General features: G+C 41.1%; 1 long non-coding RNA gene across 1 annotated transcript; it reads left to right on the top strand.

The window, feature by feature from the left end:
* The first annotated feature begins 11291 nt into the window (after positions 1 to 11291).
* LOC141985972 (uncharacterized) lies at positions 11292 to 12489 on the top strand. Its single transcript, XR_012639082.1, has 3 exons — positions 11292 to 11460; positions 11918 to 12027; positions 12334 to 12489. It is a non-coding gene; the product is annotated as an uncharacterized LOC141985972 (long non-coding RNA).
* The last annotated feature ends 11337 nt before the right edge of the window (positions 12490 to 23826 follow it).

The raw sequence follows: 23826 nt of genomic DNA, 5'->3' as shown, positions 1-23826 counted from the left end.
AGCATATTTTATGCCGCAGCTTGCCAGGGACTTAACTTTGCCAAACTTCTGTCTCCTCTTTGCTAGTTTGTTCCTAAAATCTTGGAAGAAGTAAATCTAGTAGTGTTTGTACTGTGCTTGATGTCTGTGTGGCCTTTGAGCAGCCTCAAGTCTGTTTCCTTTCCTCTGAAATTTAAACAAAATTATACAATAATAGCCAACGATTTCCCTCATGACTTGGTTTGCCAGCAGGGTTTTTGTGCGCACATACAGTTGTGGGTTGTCTGGGGAAACAAGTGCCACTTGTTTTCCTCATCAAATTTTGAACAGAGGAAATATTATTTTTAAGGCTTATTGAAAAACAGGAAAATAAATTAGCAAAAAAATCCCCCTCCCTTTTATTTTTGTCAACATCCAGAAAATTTCAGTGCCCCCTCCCCGCCCCCCCGCCATTTTCAACCTCATGATGGGCTCCAAATGTTTTCTAGTAGTTGAGCATTGATTTTTCTATTGTCAGTGTTGTCTATTTTTTTTCTGGTAAAAATCAATTTTCTTTTGTGATTCATTGTCAAATACCAAGTTTCCTACATTATCCCCTGCAGAGCAGATGCTAAATTCAGCAGCAGAGGACCATGGGGTAGGACCAGTCTTTCTACAAGGCTTCTGTTCATTGAGACAACTTTTATTGGCTATTCTAATTTCCCATGCACTTTCTCTTCACCAGCCATTTTCTTTCAAATTTCACTCGATGGATAACCCCATTGCAATTCTACATATGGCAGCAATGGTGTGACCTCTTGTGCACACATGGCACTATCAGAAGCCAGTACTTTAAGCCTCTTGGGGCAGGGACCATCTGGTTGTTCTGTGTTTGTACAGCATTTAGCACAATGTGGTCCTGATCTATTATTATGCCCCCTAGGTGCTACAGCAATACAAATATATAATAATAGTAATTAATAATAAGTAATAATAGACTTGCTGTGAACTCTGTAGGAGTGATCTTTAAAGTGAAACCCTTTCAAGGTTTGCACCTGCTTATTATTCTGAGAGCTGATAAGATCACAACCAAAGGGGATGTGACTTCAGACTATCAACAGGGCATATTCAGTATAGATTTAGTGTCGAGGATAATTTGGAACTAGTGTTACAAGATGAACTCAGTGACAGCCTTTCTGTCAATATTTTTACCAACTTTAAGGCCAGATTCTCTGATCCAAGATGTTGAAAAGCTAACTGCTACTAAAGTATTTGCTGCTTCTAAAATTTCCAAAACTTCTTTAAAGTCCCATATTTTGCCAACTCTGGTTGAAGCATGTTTAGCATTGTATAATTTAAGCTATTACTAAACCGAAAAACCTTTAAGGTGAGGTTAAGATTGCAGTAGCATATCAATGTTTTGAATATTTCAAGAACTAATTATTTTGTATTATATTTATTACAGTAGCAAGATTGGGATCCCATTGTACAAATGCATATGAGGAGTCACTTTTTGCTCCAAAGGTCTTAAAATCTAAAGAGAAAAGACAAAGAAATAGTGGGAGCAGAAACAGAGGTGAAATGACTTGCCCAAGTTACCCAGGAGTTGAGCTGGAAATAGAACACAGGTCTCCTGATTCCCAGTCCAGTATCCTATCCATGGACCATGCTGCTTCCTCTCTAAAGTGTTATCTCTAGGAAACGGATAGTTAAAATAAAATATTAGAACAGGAAATTCCAAATTAATGTTAAACCTAAAAGAACACCAAGGCTTACCTCCTCGAAGTTTTAGCCAGTTTATCAGGACTTCCCCAAAAGCCTTAGGATGCTCATTAAGGCCCCTGTGCACCACCAAACGTGGTTCGTTGACTTCCACTGCAAAGCTCATAGTCCCCTCTGTGAGCCTTGGAGGCACATGGCTCAAAAGCCCAGTTAAGCTCATTTGGAAGCATACCCACAGCATTGCTAGACTCTTTGGGCTTCTCCCTGACATACTAAATTAGTTTTATTTACAATTAAAAAAAACTCTGGTGGCTCAGACCCCAAACCGTCTAAAAGTTCATAGGTGGGAGAGGGATCCCCAATGAGCCAGCTAAGGTCAGTTGTGGCATTCTTGTATCCCACAGCTCTCAGAAGGCCCTCAGGAAGTTACTTCCTGATCCCTGTTCCCCAGTCCTAACCGCTGCAGCCTCTCTCCAACGCTACAGCTTCCTTAAGGCCTGTTGAAACAGGGCTCCTTTTCTATGGACCTAGGGATGACTATAGGAGGGGAACTAGATGAAAACAGGGAAGAGCAGTAGTGGGTCCTTAGGAGAGATCTGAAATGCAAAGAGGGTTTCATTTTTTTAAATTTTTTTTTTAATGAAATCACACTGTTACTTAGAGCCAGTCATAAAATTTCCGACAGAACAGTTTTCCATCGGAATATGCAGTTTTGCAAGAATGTTTTGATTTTGATGTCACACAGAATGGAAATTCTGGTTGCTAACCACCTCTACCATGACTTAATTTTTTCTTTCTATTTGTTTACGCTGTAGTAACAAAGTAGGCAGTTTGCAGGACGAGGGAAGTATGTTCTAGAGACAAGCGTCCTCAATCTTATCTCAATTAAATCTGCATATATCCAGGGTAACACCATTGACATCAGGGCTGACGCTGGATGCTCACTGCTGAAAGTTAGAACAGAATCTCCCCTGGTCAGTAAGGTTCTTTCTATATTAATCTCTTTATTAATGTTATGATTAAGAGAACGTACTTAGAGAAAATGGATACATTTTTCAAAAGGCCTACCTCCCATTTTTCAAAAAGTAACTTGGGCACACAGAAGCCTAAGTTCCATTGACTTTCAATTATCATTAGGAGCATAAGTAGAGCTGGGCAAAATTTTTTGACTCAAACTTTTTTTGATGAAAAATGCAGATTTGGTGACACTAAAACATTTCATGAATATATGTTGATTTTGGTGAATTGTTTCAGTTGGAAAAAAACTTAAATTCCAAAAATTTGAAATGTTTAATTTCAACATTTTTTGAATGAAATGTTTCAATTTTTTTATTTGAAATTACTTCTCATTTTGAAATTTCCTTTAATTTAATTTAAAAATAAAAAATTAAAACATGCTCAAAATCTAAATGAAGCATTTTATTTTGGGTTGATCAGAATGTTTCATTCAACCCCAAACTAATTGCTTTTGACTTTTTGATTTGCCAAATTTTTAAAAAACTTGTTGTTGGTTAAACGCCGATTTTTTGGAATTGCCAGCAAACTGAAAAATATATTATTTGCATAGCTCTACCCCTAAGTCACTTAGATACTTCTGAAATTTTACCCAATGCCTATAGACCAAATATTTCTGTGTGATATGGGATATGACCTATGGAATGATTAAAATAAATGAAAATATCATATGTTAACAATAATTACTAATGATAACTGAAATGCGCAATAACAGAACCAATTTACCTTTATTTTGTTGAAATATTAAGCTCAGGGTGCAGATTTTACTCCTCTGTCTTTCTGGTGTGATACACTACAGTGTTCCAAAGCTGGTGACAGAAGATTCCTTTGTTCTCTATTTAATTATACTGTTCCCTAAAATTATGATCCACAGACAAGCTGTGGGAAAGTGAAACCGGTGTATTAACCATTTCCTAGGAGGCATGGTTGACTGCAACTCCTAGCCTGGTTTTTTCTCTCTGAGGTTTATAGCGTTGCTTTAACTCGTCTTCAACAACTGCCTTTTGTTTTGGTGTGACATAGGGTAATCTTGATATATGCAAGTTTAACTAAGAGAGGAAAGATATTGGGGTAAAAAGGATTTTAAAAATTTCAAAATCTTTAAAGAAATCTGACAATAACAAATAACTTGTTTTAAGATTTCAGAGTAACAGCCGTGTTAGTCTGTATTTGCAAAAAGAAAAGGAGTACTTGTGGCACCTTAGAGACTAACCAATTTATTTGAGCATAAGCTTTCGTGAGCTACAGCTCACTTCATCCGATGAGGTATAAGGGGTCCAATCTGAAAAATGTGACTTTCCTTACAATGCAACATTCAAAAGCATGGGGAGGTGACTGCTCCAGACACATCTTGCTCAGTGGATATATCTGAGTCCATCTCTATTGATTTTCATTTCTGCAATGTGTCCCACCCACGGTCTTTTGATAGTGGACGTTGTTTTCTGAGAAGCTTTGATATAAGAAGATCTTTAATCTTTTGACCATTTCTTTCAGCTAATATTTCCCTTGATAGGATGTTAATACCCCAACCATTGTCATTCCAACCTGAGCTTCCGATCTTCCAGTTTTGGCAAGATCATCTGCTACCTCACTCCTGTATACACCAATGTGTGATGGAATTCACTGAAAAATCAGTTTATTGCCTTGTTTTAGAACCCTCTATTTCTGCTCTGCTTATTTCTTGCAGCGCAGTGAAAACAGCTTTCAGTCCGGTTGGCTGGCTGGATCAGGGAGGAACTCTTCAGAAGATCCTTGTGTAGATTTCCTCCCCCAAAACTCCCTTGGACAGGTGTTTCCACATGAGCGTGATCCAGCCATGGGCTTGCATCCTTGACCGCATGCTGACCAGATATTCTATCGAGTCTATCAGAACTAACTCAAATGCTGCATCTGTATATGAGTATGGTTCACATTTAGATGCAGTAGTCAAGTGCTACAGGGCCAATTTGACTGAAAAGAGATACCCCAAGGAATCTGAGCAGCATCAATACAGAGGTCCACCTCTGAAGCTGCTCAAGATTTGGGATGGGAGAGAGTAAAGGAGAAGGGCTTAGTAACATCATCCTTTGACTTTGAAGAACAGAAGCAGGAAAAGGGGGTTCTACTGGTGTAAGTGGGAATTCTGGGGGCTCTGTAGCCCGGTGGGGGGCTCTGCAGGGATCTGCTGCCTAGAAGGGTGCTACTGTTTCTCATCATCATCATCATCATGTTCCCATTAAACCTCTGGCGTTTAGGAAACCAATGAAGATCCTCCACTCCTGTCTGTTTCTGGCAAGTCTTTCAATGGTTCCCCAGTTGTGTCTCAGGTTTTTCAGCAGTGCCCCACAAAAATCTCAATGTTTAACAAATTCTGTACCCCTTTTTCCTTTGTCAGCCCCTGCACTTTTCCTCTGAGAAACCCGTAATCCAAGGCTGCTTATGGAGAATGCATAGCCTGAAAAGTTGAGCCAGGGCATCTAGCTTCCTTTGGTGCAGCTGCTCTGCAATACAAAGGCCATGTCGACACTAGGGCACTACAGTGGTATAGCTTCAGCGTTGTAGCTATACCACTACACGTTGGTAATGCAGACTCAGACTCCCGCAACAGTAGGAACTCCACCTCCCCGAGCGATGGCACTAGATCAACTGAATCATTCTTCCATTGATTTAGCTGCATCTATGCCAGGGCTTAGGTTGGCATAGCTATGGCGCTCAGGGTTGAGGATTTTTCACACACTGTGTCAACCTATATTTTCACTGTAGGTCAGGCCAAAGGAACATTTACTAGCCCACACAAATGAGGAGGCTTTAAACCACACACTACCTCTAAATGACTCTCTGGGTGTGAATACTTCATGGCTTCTTTAACTCCCTCTGTGCGCTATTTCAGTGGTGCGTATGCATCAGTGACTGCTCATATGCAAACCATTGGCACCTTTCACCATTACACTGTAATAATTGTGTCATCACATGAATGGTTTACAAAAGTAGTTCTCCAGTCATCACCCATCCTGAATTTCTTGGCACTGGGATGTTTTTGCTACTGCGTTAACTCGGGTGCTTGGCACCACAGCCTGACTGGTTTTGTTTGCCTAGCCCAGGTGGAGAAGCCACACTGCAAAGCCATACCCAAGTTACTGTCCTCAGCTGGTGCTGCTCTTACCCATGTGTGATGCTAAAACTTCTCGGGGCATAGTCCATTGTTTGTGCTGTGGTAAGCTGAGCTGCTCTGATTCTTTCCCAGTGAATTGTGGGAGAACTTATCTGTCCTGGGCACATAGGCGGAGTTGTGGGAAGGCATTGGAGGACTCCGAGCATTAAAGTGGTTTAGTCTGTGCGCATGCTGCAAAGTGGGATGTATTAGCCACCTGAGTGAAAACAGCACCCGAGCTTTAGCCTGCAGCCCCATACAGGTTGGATTAGTCTGGGTTGAAAGCACCACTGAACTCAGATGAGAGGTTTTTGTATGTGACCAGAAGGGACATTAGGAGCAACACCCGAGTAAGAGCTTGAGTTAACTCTCCAGTGAAGGTGTGACACGAGGCTACTGGAACAGCTGGCTGTGTAAGACTTGTGACGAGTATGTTTATCCAGAATATATCATCACTTTCTAAAACATGTATTCATTTTGTTCTATTTTTAATTGTGTTAATTTTAATTAGGAGCAGGATTTCATTGTGTTGAGTCATTCTTCAAAAAATGTGAACTTCAGCTATATATACAGGATTAAAGATATCTGTATTTATTCAGAGATTTAAGAACAAACAGAGTGGATTAATATTTGTGTAGGGAATAAGAAATAGCATTGGCAAAGCTTTTAAAAATTAATTAAAAATGTTTAAGCGTTTTTTATAGGTCATTTTAGTTGTATCACACTGAAGTAATGAACTATGACGAGCCAGGTTTTTAATATAAATCTGGAGCATTTGGGTATTTAAATTTTTTCCCACCTGAATATTCATTCATTCATTCCCCCGATTTTTGTAATACTTAATACTGCCTTTTATCCATACCCGGATATTCCTATTCTTGATTTTCATTGGTAGGGGATTTGATGATATTCAGAAGACTGACTCAGAGTCAACTGCTATTTCAGACTGTGCATTAAATGATTACTGAATTTTTAAGACCGTGTGATTTTTCGTCTTTCCCTTGGGTGTGCCTGATGCTACAATATTTTCCAAAATTTAAAAAGGGAAAAAAAATTCCTAGTATGCCACAAATCTGTCGTGAATACAACTGGTACTAACTGAAATTGTTGCCATTTCTGGAGATACCAAGGACAATTAAAACTCTCTTATTTGATGGTCAGGGTTGACAGGAAGCAAGTGCACAGTTTGGATTGCTGCTGCTTATGACAAACCTATTATGTCAACAAATGGAAGGCTTCAGCCTTCAAGATTTCTAGTGCTGCATCTTTCTTGAGCCCTACACTCAGTTTAAACATTTATTTATACAAGAAATATTAAAAAAAAAAAACCAAACCCCATACATGATTTTTTTTTGACAGCTGAGAAATTGAAGTACATGAATAAGCCAGATGCTCAGCTGCTGTAAAATTGTGAAACGAAGAATACTGCATCCAAAACGTTCATCGGGGAAATGTAAAATAAGCATAATTTGGTCAGGTCACCATCCTTACTTTTGCAACAACAACAAAATCCTTGGGATCTGTTGTATTTGTGTGTACTCGCAATCACCCACAGTCAGCAGCAACAATGAACTCTTTTATTTTGTTTTGTCCAAAACAGAAAAAGTACAGATGAACTGCCTGCTAGCAAGGAGGAAGCTGAAGTGAACCCTGAGCAAATCCCTTCCTCTGTAGACGACAGCTCATGGGTACTAACAATAGCACTCCTGGTGCTCATGTTCCCCGAGATAAAACTATAGCACCCCTAATGCATACATAACAGGATGTTTAATGACCACAAAAGTAGCTTATGATGATGTATTTTCCAAAATTCAGCAGCACATCCAACAGTACAGTGACCCTTAGTGCCATGTTGCCTTATTACTATTGCAGAGGGAAGAGTCTGACTGAATCAACAAGAGCATTTTATGCAGCACCGTGAGTTTTCCTTGACTGCCTCCTTCCCAAGGAAAGTGCAGCACCTCAGCTTGTGAGACCGAAGGAGTGCACAACACAAGTGACTGCAAGTGACCAACCATAAAAAATCAAGTTACCAGGAATATCGCCTCAGCCATGAAGAGGATAACTGTTTGTAGTCCTAAGTATGCTGAAAGTGTGCTTTCAGGTTAGGGGAGATACTGAGAACATGATATGAAGCAAAATAAAAGCACTGCCTGTGAGCAGTGCTGTTTTCTTTTAAGAAATTGGCCTGCAATACTGAATGCTGAGATTTGCAGGTGAGAAGAGACAATGCAGTTGGGTCCAAATTCCTGAGCTTTTATTCTTTTTGATAAAGAAATAATTCCATATATTTAGACAGTAGCTACCTCTGCACTAAATACCATGCCCAAGCCCATTCCATCAGATGGATGGCTCATAGGAATCATTATTCATCTACTGCAGTTTTTATCTGGAATGATATTCACATGCGCAAATTAAGCATGTACTAATAAGCAAAACACACGAACATATTACTAATAAAAATTGTTGTAGATATGGCTGCAATTTGGTTGTGTAAGAGAAAGGTGGAATTATGTGGGCCATGAGAAGTGAGGTGATTTGAGGAGAGGTACAGGTGAGTGTAGATGGGGTACTGAATGACTCATTTGTTTGTTTCCTTGGTTTTCACAGTTTACCTTGGTTGGACAGCAGTCTAGCAATCCAAAGCCAACAAAGTCTTTCCATCTGGATATTTAGGACTTGATGCTGTTCCTTTTGAAGTAAATGACACAGTTCAGTTTATTTCTAGGGGTGCAGGATTGGCCTTTAGTAGTGTGTATTGTACTGTGTACTTAGTCATTGGAATTTACAGATTTTCAGATGAAGAGCAATCATTAAAAAAAGTGTAGCCTTGCTTTACGTAGTTTTGATGTTCTGAAAATGGCGCCAATACATATGCAAAGATTTCCTCTTGATTTCTGCTTCATGCAAACTGTAATTCTATCAGGTCTTTCTAAAGTAAAAGAATGCAATGTGCACCCAAGATCAGAGTTGCTTGTATGATCTACCCAAATTCTAAAATACTGCATTTTCTCTCTCTAGCTCAGAATGCAGATTTTGCAGGTGGGTGCCACAACCAGAGATCCAAACCTATTACTCATGTGCTCTTCTTTAAAATGATTTTATATCACTAGTCTCACCATTCAAAAAAATGTTCATTTTATTAACATAGTAAGTTATGTGACTAGCAGTGCAGGAAAGCAATACAGAACGTCTGCTAAGCATACTGAAATTACAAATATATTTGTCAGTGCAATGAGTTAATGACCTCTTTTACACTGACTTATTGACCTACCACACACTGCCACTGAGGGATTGTTAAAGCAGCCGTTATCATATATGATACTCGATGGACGAATTGCACTTTTACATGTTTATATTAAGCACGTGATTTTTTTCAAAACTGATAATGTTTCTCTGCTGTCCTGAAGATATTTTATGCACAGTATTATACCTTGTAAGTATAGAGAGACAGATTCATGGGGTACATTCCAGCTGCTTTGTGCCTCTCCACTATTGACCACGTTAGGATTTTGTTGAGCTCTACCTTCTGAGCCACACGACTCTTTGGCCCAAATTAAGTAGTGACATAGATGGGGTAAGAGCATAAGATTGTTTGTTTGTTTTACCCCCCCACATGGGCAGAATGATGTGATTGTGGCAGGTTTGTAAGAGAATGTCAGCTTCTGAGTAAGGGCTTGTCAACACATGGAATTGGGAATAGCTGTTCCAGAAAAATTCCATATGTGGGCACTCTTATTCCAGAATTGGAGTGCCTCTTTCTGAATTTATTTAATTTGTGGAAGTGGATTAAGTGAAATCAGCAAAGGCGGTCTTATTTCAGAATAAGGTGTTCACACTTGGAATTATTCAGGAATAGCTATTCCACTTTCAGTTCATACGTACCTTTGTTCCAGAATAACTTTTATGTGTAGACACTCTAGAGTGGCCAGGTGCCTGGTTTTCGACCACAAAATCCAGTCAAAAGCCCTTTTCAACCGGACACCCAAAGTCCAGTTACTGCAGGTGGGGGAGGCACCGAGTCATCACCCGCTCCAGCCCCTATTCAGCTGGGGCTGCCTTCTACCTTCATCAGGTGGCTGCAGCTTCCAGCCCCGGCTCCGCAGGCAAGTCCCTCCTGACCCATGCAGGGATGGGGAGGACAGGGGAAGAGCATTGAGCGATGCGGGGAGGGGTAAAGAGGAGCTAATGGGGGGTGGGGCCTCCAGAGGAAGGGGCAGGAGTGGGGCCTTGGAAAAGAGTTAGGGCAGGAATGAGGCCTAGGGACAGGGGTGGGGCCTGTGGGGCACAAGGTGGAGCAGGGCCTCATGGAGAAGAGGCGGGGCAGGGGAGGTTCCGGCACTCCTGCTGGAGTGTCCAGTTTTTATATATTACAAAATTGGCAACCCTAAGACAATCCCTTACATCAATTTGCACCAACATACAGTACACTGATTTGAAGTACTGATATGCAATGGGCACCATCAAGTATCACCTCTGAATTTATAAATCCAATTTTTATGTGGCTAACTGTAAATATTTGGCAAATGCTGTGTAAGACAACTGGAGAAAAGAATATTATGGGCAGGCTTTCCAAGCAACGTATTGTTATGTTTTATTATTTGTACTGCAGTAGTGCTATAAGGCACCAGCCATAGTGTGTTAGGCACTGTATGTATATATCACAAAAGATGGTCCCTGCCCCCAAATTGATTACAATCTAAGAGTAAGTTGAGAGACAGGATGTGTATTCAATAAACTGATGTTGGGAGCATGAGGTAACAATGACATGAGTATGATCAACATGACAAACAGCAGTTGAAGCATATTGGCTGGATAAACATTTTAGGCACAGAATGATATGCTCACAGTGCGTCCATTTGGTAAAGGCAAATACCACAGTGGTAAGAACAAGTCCAGTAATGGTGTATTCAGTAATGGTATGCATGTAGGCATATGGGTCTCTGTTTTTTGAAATTCTGGTCGTATAATCACATCACTGAAATAGGTTAACAAATGTAGATATTTTTTCTCTCCCTTTAAAAGATGGGAAGTAGGGACCAGCTAGTTCAGAAGCCATGTCACCTGTGAATTAAACAAGACGCAGAGCCATTAGGAATTCAACCTGAGGTTCAAATCCTTTGACGTTGAGGATCCAGGCCAATATATATTGCTTTTTCGAATGCACAATACACTCTCTTTAATTAATCACCTGTTGCTGTCATGTCATTTATGCAGTATTATAAAGCAATGTTTGTGGGTTGAAAAGCTGAGGCCTTACTTAGTCCTTAGGTCTCTCACTAAATTCCTTCCTCAGGCAAAAATGGAGTGAAGACCTCAGTAATTTTTTCCTGTCTGTACTACTCTGCAAGGAGATTGAAAATAATTTTCCATTTGACAAACTTTGTTGATTTTTTTTCCCTGCAGTGAAATTGGAATGAACATCATGGATTTTGTTTCAGGACCACAACTTCAGCTGAAATAATACTTTATCTTGCCAAAGCACATTTGCTTGTGCAGTGCACCTGCTTCATCAGCGATGTCAGCACAGCTCTGAAATCGTGATTTCCAGATAAATGCTGCTGCAGAACCAGTAGTGGGACCAGAAAATATAGGGCCAAGTGCGCCTCTCATGTTAGAAAACCATAGAAACCACAGTAAGCACTAACTGGGTGAGATAACTGGGGTAATATCTAACAGAATGTCCCCTTATGGAGGTGGTATGAGCAGTGTTACATATGGGCCCGAGGGTGTTGCTAGCAAGTTGCAGAGGCACCAAGAAGCTGTTAGAAATCTCTTTCCCAATCCTGCAGACCTCCCGGTATCTGTGTATCTCAGCGCCCAGTGAGAATTTCTGGGGTCTGACCTACTTGTTCATTGAATGGTTGAATCACAGTCTGATGTGTGTGCGTGCATGTGAGCACGCCACTACGTGCAATAAATATATATCTGCTCCATCCAAAAAACTACATTAAAAGTAATGTTTAGGTCCCAAAGTAAAGCACTCAAATTAGGAAATGCCAGAATTATGACAGTCTTTAGTTGCATGTTCACATACTAATTTTTTTCTAGGACTCCTGCCTCAATATTTCTTTTTATCCTCTTTTATCCAAGGTGTGGGCCTTGAGTGCTATTTACTGTAGGAATGAAATCAGGAGGGCCAAATCGCACCTGGAGCTGCAGCTAGCAAGAGATGTCAAGAGTAACAAGAAGGGTTTCTTCAGGTATGTTGGCAACAAGAAGAAAGCCAAGGAAAGTGTGGGCCCCTTACTGAATGAGGGAGGCAACCTAGTGACAGAGGATGTGGAAAAAGCTAATGTGCTCAATGCTTTTTTTTGCCTCTGTCTTCACTAACAAGGACAGCTCCCAGACTGCTGCGCTGGGCATCGCAACATGGGGAGTAGATGGCCAGCCCTCTGTGGAGAAAGAGGTGGTTAGGGACTATTTAGAAAAGCTGGACGTGCACAAGTCCATGGGGCCGGACGAGTTGCATCCGAGAGTGCTAAAGGAATTGGTGGATGTGATTGCAGAGCCATTGGTCATTATTTTTGAAAACTCGTGGTGAACGGGGGAAGTCCCAGATGACTGGAAAAAGGCTAATGTAGTGCCAATCTTTAAAAAAGGGAAGGAGGAGGATCCTGGGAACTACAGGCCAGTCAGCCTCACCTCAGTCCCCAGAAAAATAATGGAGCAGGTCCTCAAGGAATCAATCCTGAAGCACTTACACAAGAGGAAAGTGATCAGGAACAGTCAGCATGGATTCACCAAGGGTAGGTCATGCCTGACTAATCTAATCGCCTTCTATGATGAGATTACTGGTTCTGTGGATGAAGGGAAAGCAGTCGATGTACTGTTTCTTGACTTTAGCAAAGCTTTTGACACGGTCTCCCACAGTATTCTTGTCAGCAAGTTAAAGAAGTATGGGCTGGATGAATGCACTATAAGGTGGGTAGAAAGTTGGCTAGATTGTCAGGCTCAACGGGTAGTGATCAATGGCTCCATGTCTAGTTGGCAGCCGGTGTCAAGTGGAGTGCCCCAGGGGTCGGTCCTGGGGCCGGTTTTGTTCAATATCTTCATAAATGATCTGGAGGATGGTGTGGATTGCACTCTCAGCAAATTTGCGGATGATACTAAACTGGGAGGAGTGGTAGATACGCTGGAGGGCAGGGATAGGATACAGAGGGACCTAGACAAATTGGAGGATTGGGCCAAAAGAAACCTGATGAGGTTCAATAAGGATAAGTGCAGGGTCCTGCACTTAGGACGGAAGAACCCAATGCACAGCTACAAAGGATGGTTCTAGACTATTCTCAGTGGTAGAAGAGGACAGGACAAGGAGTAATGGTCTCAAGTTGCAGTGGGGGAGGTTTAGGTTGGATATTAGGAAAAACTTTTTCACTAGGAGGGTGGTGAAACACTGGAATGCGTTACCTAGGGAGGTGGTAGAATCTCCTTCCTTGGAAGTTTTTAAGGTCAGGCTTGACAAAGCCCTGGCTGGGATGATTTGATTGGGGATTGGTCCTGCTTTGAGCAGGGGCTTGGACTAGATGACCTCCTGAGGTCCCTTCCAACCCTGATATTCTATGATTCTATGATTCTATGATACTGCACACCATTCAAAACCTGTACCAAACACAAAATTAATAATTTCCTCCTGGGCATTTCTATGGTGTTTCTCCATAGTATTTGACTGCTTCACAGACATTTATCTTCACCATACCCTGGTGAATTGAAGCCTGAAATCATCAAAAGTGTCCACTAACTTTGGATGCCTAACTTAAGAGACCTAGGGGACCTGATTTTCCTGAGTACTTAGCATTTTTATACATTTGAAACACAGCTCCAGTTGATTCAGTTGCAGTTGTAAGCACTCAGCCCTTCTGTAAATCTGTCCCCACACGTCTCATGTTGGGCACCCAGAAAATGAGGAACACGTAATTAATGGTCACCTGTGAATAGTTTGGTTTAAGTGGATTGCCCAGCTTCTTACAGGAACTCTGTGACAAAAGTAGGGATTTAATTCTGGCATTTCTTAACTTTTGAGTGTTTGACAATGTAACCTTAATGTTAAGTTATTGGAGGTTTTTTGTATGTAATTCCTAATAAAGACAACAAAACAAAACAGAAATTCTGTTCTGTGGAACCATATTGTTGACCCTCAACTTGGGTCATCAGCATGGTTTGAACCTTTAGATTCATAGTACAGATCTCTACCACACTAGCTAATGGAGTAACTAGCAGTTGTAGTAGTTTGTTATGTGGAGCAGGAAAGATTTGGAAGTGTGAATTATCTAGCAAAAGGGTCTTCTTTTTTCCTTATTTTCAACATCTTCCACAAGTGCACCTGTCTTGAAGCTTGGCAGAATTGCTACATTTCAGGTGACACAAAAATCTTCCAAAACCAAATTGTTTGTGGAACAAATTCGGAGACATGTTTCTCCAAAATATTTGATTGCTGTGACATAGCTCTCCTTTCTCTCTGTAACTTACATGTGCTTATTTTTTCCTACTGTTAGATTTTTCAGCTCCATGACCGTGGAAGAAGTATGGGTGGATCCCTGGGCCTCCAGTGTGCTCCATGAAGGCACAGGATTCTGTACAGAATTCCTTGCAGGATAAGTGCCTAAGTCCTGATATTCAAACTTCACATCAGTGCTTTGTACCTAGCATGTTATTTCCAATGGTAATTTATTTCAGCTGCTGAATTTTTATGTAGTGTCAAAGTGTCATTTATTACAAAGTGATATTTATCTTTACCAGGAAATAGGACACTTCTTAAATGTATCTTCCCTTATCAGGGAATTTGTTTCTATAATAATTTAACTGCAAAGTAGTCATTGATTCATTCCATGAATATTCCTTAGCGGACATAAATGAAATACTAAGAAATGATCATCCAGTATGAGCTGTGCTGCAAAATACTGGCAATTTTTGGGAAGCATTTTCCAGCTGCTTTTACTCAACAGCATTGATTAGAGATCACAAAGTGCATGCCTGGCTGGCTGGAAATAATATTTAACATAATATCATTTGTTTCAGAAACCATCTCTGCAGTAAGAATAATGAGGTGTGATGCCTCTAGAAATGGATGTACGAGCTATATTGTGCCTATCATGTCTTATTTCATCATGTGGAAGTGTCATGAAATAATAGTAATAAGCTGAGGAAAGAGGAACTTTTTACCAAGCTTCTGTCTCTTCTTTCAGGAGGGGCGGTTCTGTACAGTGATGAATTTCTGGCTAGCTCTTCAAATCCTTTCTATTAGTACATGGTGATACAAGGTAGAAAGATTTGTCCTGCTGTTTATTTCACCTGCTCATGTATTAAAGACATTTCCTATCTTAAGCTGACATGAGCAAGTTCTGCCCCTATACAAATATTGACACATTTTAACATAACAGTGGAGATTAGTCTGGGACTCTGGAAATTGCTTGAGGCTGAGGTTTCTTTTCAGGAGGTCTGTTGTCTCTTTCCATTTAAAAAAAAAAAGGAGGGGGATTGATAAATGTATGTAATTTTAGCTGTTACTCTGCACCTAGAGAGCTTTGATGGGTCAAAAAGGGAAAAAAATGGAAATAATGGCTTGATGCCCTCGAGGGTAAGGAGCTCTCTGCTCCCATCTGTTGGTAAATAGGTAGAAGAACAGCCACAGAGCTGCTTCACCTGCATAAACTAGTTCCCCAGAATTCTAGATGAACGGAAGTTCCTAAGGGTAAGGAACTCTCTTCCCTCCTGTTGGTGAACCAGGTGAAATACAGATACAGAGAGGGCTTTGTTTGCATAAGATTTCTACCCTGAATTCCTCTAGTGACACTTTGGGAGCCACCATAACTGTACACAAACTCAGAATTGGTTGCATGGTGGAACTGAACTGAGGGGAAATGAAGTGTGCATCCCTGGTTGCAAGAAGTCTGTTCAAGGGTCCTATACACTATTGTCCCATTTGCTGGGGCTCCTGTGCTGTTGAGAGAGTCTCACAGTGAGAGACGATGCAAAGAGAGGACTTTGTGATGGTTGGTGATACAGTGGTGGGGTGGCTCCTTGATAGGGTACAATGCAGAGAGGGCTCTTCACTGAAGCCACAGAAGGCCGTAATAGAGCTTTGAGTGAACTCTGGTGAGGCCTCTCCTATGCAGCCACTAAATAAAGCTGAAATCACTAGAGCTGGGCTAGATGGTGGAGTCTCAGGACCAGACCAAACAGCACTTCCCAGAGGTCTGGAGACAGGCGTTCCTGGATGCACATCAGGACCCTGACTATGCTACTCACTGACACCAAACTGTGAATGGAGTTTAGTGGATGGGGAAGGATAAAGTGACATCATAAAGGGACATTTGCCTATTGGATGTACGCACTGGCGGGTGGGGAACAGAGCTAACAGACTCCTTCTAGAGTTACCTTGGGGGAGTGATTTACTTACATTCATTGAAATATGTGTAACGATCTGTACCTTGGGGGAACACCCAGCACCCCCATGTTCATCCTTTTAATATGATTGTGTGGTATCTAATGCAAAGTTTGTCATGTTGGGTGTCTTCGGAAGGCTCATGATGCACTGAGCATTGTTGTTATAGTAACGTTATAGTAATCATTGTTATAGTAATGTTATAGGTTGTAATGTCATGTATATAGTTATGAGCAATGTTCCCTCTAATTTTTGACAGGCCATGTGCGCAAAACATTTCTTCTGTGCAAATTTTTGACAGGTTGTGTGTGCAAATTTTTGTGCTTCTGTACAAATTTTTGTGCATGCAGTGTTTCGCCATGTGCACGGGGTTTAGGATCTGTGTGCGAACGCACATGCGCACAGCTTAGAGGGAACAATGGTTATGAGGCTGAGAATGTGTCCTCATGGCTTAAAGCAAGCCCAGGCAAAAACTCTCCAGACGCAGAGGGGCAGTTCACACCTTATCAGGACATGTATGGGACAAACCCAGCCCAGACTCACAGGAACAAAGAACACTGGCCTATGCAACAACAAAGGATCTGTGGACTCTTGAGTGAGTCACCCCCTTCCTTTGGTCAGTTTGGGACTGCGATGAGGTAATGCTCACCAGACTCTGAAGGGGGGGCAGGCAAAGCCAAGAGGGAAGAAAGGACATGATAAAAAGGAGAGATGTTTGCCATGCTCTTCCTCTCTTTTCCACCTACATCTACAGACACAGCACCAAGCGACTGAAGCACTGATCAAAGGGGAGAGCCTGGCTGAAGCACAATCAGCCACCCTGTGATGAGAAGCATCTAAGTTTGTAAGGGCACTGAAAGTGTTAAGATCAGCTTAGAATGCGTTTTGCTTTTATTTCATTTGACCAAATCTGACTTGTTATGCTTTGACTTACGACCACTTAAAATCTATTTTTGTAGCTAATAAATCTTTTTGTTTGTTCTACCTGAAGCAGAGTGTTTGGTTTGAAGAGACTCCCCTTGGGATAACAAGGCTGGTACATATCAATTTCTTTGTTAAATTGACGAACTCATATAAGTTTGCAGCGTCCAGCGGGCATAACTGGACGCTGCAAGACAGAGGTTCCTAGGGTTGTGTCTGGGACTGGAGATATTGGCTAGTGTCATTTGGTTGCACAGTCCAAGCAGCAGTTGGCCAAAAGTGCTCACTCACATAGCCGGGAGCAGCTTACATGATAGAGGCTGTGCATGAACAGCCTGGGAGTGGGGGTTCTCACAGCACAGCAGGGTAAAGCTGGCTCCCAGAGTCAAGGATTGGAGTGACCTAGCAGATCACCAGTCCAGATAACACCAGAGGGGAATGTCACAATATGTTGTTGCTGTTTTCCCAAGTTGATGTTGTGTTTCCTTTCCCTACTAATTTAGTTCCCCTTGTTTCATACACGGACTCAGTGCTTATGAGTTGGAAAGTGTTGCCTTATAAGTATACTTGGTAAGGTATTTAGTGATCCCAAAAATTCTGGGTTGTAGTTTGAGCCAGTGGGGTTTCTTTGTTCTTTATTTGAACTGGTCCTGTTACTGCTGACAACACCCAGAAGAAGGGCTACATATATGGTTCAAGAAAAAGATGCTATATTGGCTTTAAACTGGTTATTTTTTCATTTTGTTGCTTGTTAGTTGATCTTTTAGACTTGCGGCAAATCTGTCATAGGTCTGATCCAGCATGGCAATTCCTATGCTCCTAATGTCCATTTAGTCCATTATTCTGTATCGATAGGTCTCATCCTGATCTGTAATAGTTAGTGATTGGCTTAAGTCCTGAACCATAAGGTTTAATAGCCCTTCAAAAATGTATGTTATAGTAAATTGTGATAACTCTGGATATTTTTAATCTATAAAGATGTCCAGTCCCTTTTTGTTTTCTTACTAAATTCTTGGCCTCAACGGGTATGTCTATACTGCATAGCAAACCCAGGCTCAGACTCAAGAGTAAGCCCCATCCCCTGACCATCCACGCACAAAGCCGTCTGACTCATGCCAGAAAACTCAAGACTTGGGCCTGTGTCTTCGCCAAGGGATATAGATTTGAGCCCAAGTCCCAGTGTGGTGCAGGTCCAATCCCATTCATTTTGCAGCATGAACGCAGCTGAAGCCTGGATCGTCAGGCTTGTGTGTGGAGAGCCTGCCAACACTATCGCACGATCCCCTAGGTCTGTGTTTCCTGACCCGTCTATCCCCAAACTTCCCACCCAATGCCCAGGAACTGGAAACAACCTCCTGGTTCAAATTTAGCAGCTCAGAATTTCCATGCAGACTACTCAACTGTAAGCACAGGTAACCCAATGTGTTAGCTATGGCCAGAATAATGAAGAAGCTATACATCGAGCATGCCACTAGCTAGCTGGCAAGAGGAACAGCCTGATTCTGGTAAATATGTGGTGTAAGGAGGGCAAGACATTTGGCCACCAGACTGCAGGCTCTAGTTCTAGCACCAGCACCATACACTGAATCATCCTAATGTTTCCTAACGATGTTAAAACACTCATATAAATATATATCCTGGTAAGGTAAAAGTAAAACACTTCCTAAAAATATCTGGAAACATTTGGGTATTACAGGGGTGGTTAGAGGTCAGATATTTGAACTATTGACCTTCCTCTGAACTTTCGACATCTGGCATTTTACATTAATTCCTTAAACAGCCTGCTCCCTAAAAAGTATTACTGTACAAAACATACCATCAGCTAACTAGCACTGACAGATAAAGTGGTGTTTCCAGAAGTGAAACCCAGTATAGAAAGGTAAAAGAAATGATCAGGAATGTAAATAAACGCCAATGATTAGCATCAATAATATTGTTTGTTATGTAGGAAGACTATGGAGGAAGGTTGTGTGAAATGTTCACAAACAGATTTCACCCAAGCACAGAGGGCTCATGCAAAGCTCTCTACCTATGCTGGGGAGGAAAAGGGGCTATGAGGGAGGCAGCAGATGGAGCAGCCACATGGCTTTGTCACCTTCTGCACGCCACACTGGAGTTTTCCATGTCAGCCCCACATAGGCCAATATAGAGGGCAATGCTGGTGCAGGGGACAGGAGGGGTCAATGCTATCTGGGATTAACCTGTGCAACTAGCATGGAGAGGGGATTTGGCTGTTGAGCACACTGGCTGGAATAGCAATTACAAGAGGAGATCTGTGTTGCAGCCCTGTAACTTGATTAGGGATGTTGGATTGGCCTTTTCCCCCACAAAACCTTTGCACACTTCAGCCATGTAAATCTGTACAGTGTAAACAGAAACATTAGGAATTCACCTAGTTCTATTTGCTACAAACTTGAAACTCCAACCTTTAGGGCTCTCGAGCAGGGCCCATGATTGTGTTATGGTTTCAGCGTGAAGCCAGGAGAAATTAATCTACTTCAAACAAGTTTGGGGTTAATTTGAACCTAGAACTCAAAGCAAAAGTTGAGACGTGCAATAGTACAAATATTGAATGAAATGAAACCTTGTGAAGTGAAATGGCTAAGTTTTGTACAGCTATGCTTGATGTTACTGGACCCCTCCACAGTATAAGGTACTAACAATCATGAAATCCAGCTGGATTGTCTCAGAGATCTAGTAGAGGTGAAAGTCACTATGCTGTGGTGGGCCTAAACTTCCCTAACAAGGCAGACCTAGAGGTAATGATGTCAGTCATGAGATAAGAGGGAAGGCCCTCTCCTGGATCAGTAACTGGTTAAATGACAGGAAACAAAGGGTAGAAATAAGTGGTCAGTTTTCAGAATGGAGAGAGGTAAATAGTGAGGTCTCCCAGGGATCTGTAGTGGAACCAATGCTGTTACAACATAGAGTAGAACCTCAGAGTTATGAAAAACAGAGTTACAAACTAACCAGTCAACCATACACCTCATTTGCAACTGGAAGAATGCAATCAGGCAGCCGCAGAGATGACAACGACAAAAAGCAAATACAGTTAAACATAACCTACTAAAAAATAAAAGGAAAGTTTAATAAAAATGATTTGACAAGGTAAGGAAACTGTTTCTGTGCTTGTTTCATTAAAATAAGATGGTTAAAAGCAGCATTTTTCTTCTGCGTAGTATAGTTTCAAAACTGTATAAGTCAATGTTAAGTTGTAAACTTGTTCTTTGAAAGAACATCCATAACTTTTTGTTCAGAGTTACTAACATTTCATAGTTACGAACAACCTTCATTCCTGAGGTGTTTGTAACTCTGAGATTCTACTGTAAAAAGCAGACTGTGAAGAGTTACAAAGGGATCTCACAAAACTGGGTGACTGGGCAACAAAATGGCAGATGAAATTCAGTGCTGATAAATGCAAAGTAATGCACACTGGAAAACATAATCCCAACTATACATATAAAATGATGGGGGTCTAAAATTATCTATTACCACTCAAGAAAGAGATGTTGGAGTCATTGTGGATAGTTCTCTGAAAACATCTACTCAGTGTGCAGCAGCAATCAAAAAAGCTAACAAAGTTATGAACTGTTAGGAAAGGGATGGATAATAAAACAGAAAATATGATAATACCACTATATAAATTGATGGTATTCCTACACCTTGAATATTGCATGCAGTTCCAGTCCCCTCATCTCAATAAAGATATATCAGAATTGGAAAAGATACAGAGAAAGGCAACAAAAATGATTAGGAGCATGGAACAGCTTCCATATGAAGAGAGATTAAAAAAACTGGGACTTTTCAGCTTGGAAGAGAGATGGCTAAGGGGGGATATGTTAGATGTCTATAAAATCATGAATGGTGTGGACAAAAATGAATAAGGAAGTGTAATTTACTCTTTCACGTAGCACAAGACCCAGGGATCACACAATGAAATTAATAGGCAGCAGGTTTAAAAAAAGGAAGTACTTTTTCACACAACACACAGGCAACCTGTGGAACTCGTTGCCAGGGGATGTTGTGAAGGCCAAAACTATAACTGGGTTCAAAAAAGAATTAGGTAAATTGATGGAAGATAGGTCCATCAATGGCTATGAGCCAAGATGGTCAGTGATGCAACCCTATTCTCTGAGTGTTCCTAGCCTCTGACTACCAGAAGCTGGGAGTGGATGGCAGGGGATGGATCACTTGATTGCCTGTTCTGTTAATTCCTTCTGAAGCATCTGGCATTGATCACTGATTGGGGACAGGATACTGGGCTAGATGCACTATTGATCTGACCTGGTATGACCATTCTTATGTTCAGATTGCAGCTCCACTTTCAGAGCTCTCAACTGTGGAATTCCACAAGGCTCCATTTCCTTCTCCATCATTGTAAATATATAGGATAATCCACTGGGGGGCAGTTTGTAAGACATCATGGTCTTGGGTGCCAGCAGTGCAGAGACAGTACTACACTTCACATCTTCTTCACGTCCAATACAAATAGAACCATTTCCCAGCTGTGCTAGTGTCTGAATGGAATCAGCACATCAGAAGAACAACTGTCTGAAACTAAATCCAGCCATAATAGTGGTGATTCTGGTGGGAAGAGAGGAAAATGTGAAGAGCTAACAAACACTATATAATCACCCTCTCTCTAAAATAGTACATAGCCTTGTCCTTTTAGACTCCTCACAGGTACTGGATACTAAATAGCAATGTCTACAAAAAATGCCTTCTTCCATGTATTCTCTCTGGAAGGCTCTGTCCCAACCTGACTAACACAGACTTGGCGATAAGGCATTCCAACTTGAGAATGAAACTACAGTCAAGAAATATCGCCAGATGGTGTAATACAGAGCAGTCCACTGGAACAATACAGGTTGTTGTAAGTATATGTTGTAGGTGTTCTGATAATTTCAATGACTCCCTATCAAGTTCCAAGGTCTTGATCTTCATTGCCCATTGATCCCATTGGTTTTAATGGGTTAAGCTTGGGCAATATCAAGAATCAGCTGGCCCGGTGTGACCATGACATTTGTACTGCTCAGGAAAAATCAAAACTATCTCCAACGAGTGAATCTAGTGGAAATGGGAGAAAGAGCCTTCTTGATGACAGCATGTGTTTGTGGAACTTCCTTCTATGACGAGTAGACTGCCTTTGGTCAAAGCAAGGCCTTCCTCTTTACCAGTTTCTCCAACAACAAAATAAATAATTATGGGATGAAAAACATCTTTCTGTGTGCAGGAAAAAGGGGAGAGAAGCAAACAACTTATGGATGCCCCGGTGATGCATGTAGCATAGATAAAAGGATGTTGTGGCTGTAGTGTAGAAACCAAGTAATTCCCATTTCATCTTGGGTTACGTACTCTTCCTGGCCTGGAATCACTGGGAACATAACAGATGAGTACAGCTTTTGTGTTCATTAAATTTTAATTTGATAAAATGTCTTATGTCGCCCAGAATAAATTTCTTCAAAAATGCCATATTCTGTTCCTCTGATAAACGTCTGGTGAACCTTTTAACTGTGGTTAATTTTTTAAATAGATTCTTCTAACCCTTCAGCATAAATTGTGCAGTATTGTAGTTATCTAAAAAGTCTGAAAAGAGGTGTCTGAGACATGATGCTTCTGTTCATTAGTTCTATGGTATTTCTGTATCTTAACTTTTACTATTAGTGTGCTAGATGGCTATTTACACTCATTTAAGTGATAAAGCAAATCTGTAGAGTGATCATGCTGAAAATGAACAGGAAATAATTTGCAAAACTGTATAGAATATCATAGATATCATTTTATTTCAAGAAAGAGACTAAATTCCTTTTGCCTGACTGATTTTGGCTTTTAGAGATAGATCCTGACTTGGACTATATGCCTGGCCAATGTGTATGGAGAGGTGAGGATTCCCTTTATAATCCTGCACAGGCTACCAGATGCTGGTCTAGGCATACAGAAATAAGTGCGCATTGTATGTCCTCTGATTCCTCTCCACTCATTCTTGCCTTCCTGGGCGCAGGTGTTGAGGGATGGGCTAGCAGTGAGTGGAATCTTGCCTCTGATCCTCAGACTGCTCTGTGCAGCTGGGTTGCTGCAGGGAATATTGTAATTTGTGGCTGACGTAGGCCAGCAGCAAATTAATATGCCATGGAGCTAGACAAAAACAGGGAAGGAAGTGGGCCTCAAAGGGGTGTCCCGGGGCTATTGTGGGGGTGGTGCCATTTATACTGTGCTCAGGTTTGTGCCTCAATGCACAGTCTGGCCCTTAATTGTTAGCCATTAGTTAAAAATAAAGGGCCAGCCTCTGCCACCCTTAATTGCACTGAGTAATATCTTACTGAAATCAATGGGATTACTTGGGAAGTAAGGACCAGATCCTCAAATGTGCCTAATCCCCATTGGCACTACTAAGCACTACTCAGCCTGAGAGAGACTACTTGGTATTAGTAAAGGCAGCAGAATCTGGCCCAAAGTAATTACATTGTTTTTTTGAAACATATTCAAAAGTAGATCTGACTGAATAATTAAATTATTTGATACTATCATCTTAAAATAAGAGTTCTGAGTGGATAATGGGGTACCACTCCATTATTATTCATGAATATATGGAAGACTGTTGGGCAGTTGTGAAAATATTTGCCAATCCACACATTTTAATTTTAGCACAAATTATTATTCTTCCAAAAAATTGTATCAGAAAGTGAATTGTTGTTCT

This window comes from Natator depressus, chromosome 4 (assembly GCF_965152275.1).
Source record: "Natator depressus isolate rNatDep1 chromosome 4, rNatDep2.hap1, whole genome shotgun sequence".
NCBI classification, from domain to species: Eukaryota; Metazoa; Chordata; order Testudines; family Cheloniidae; genus Natator; species Natator depressus.
Note: the sequence above shows the minus strand (reverse complement) of the source record. Positions and strands in the feature narration are given on the sequence as shown.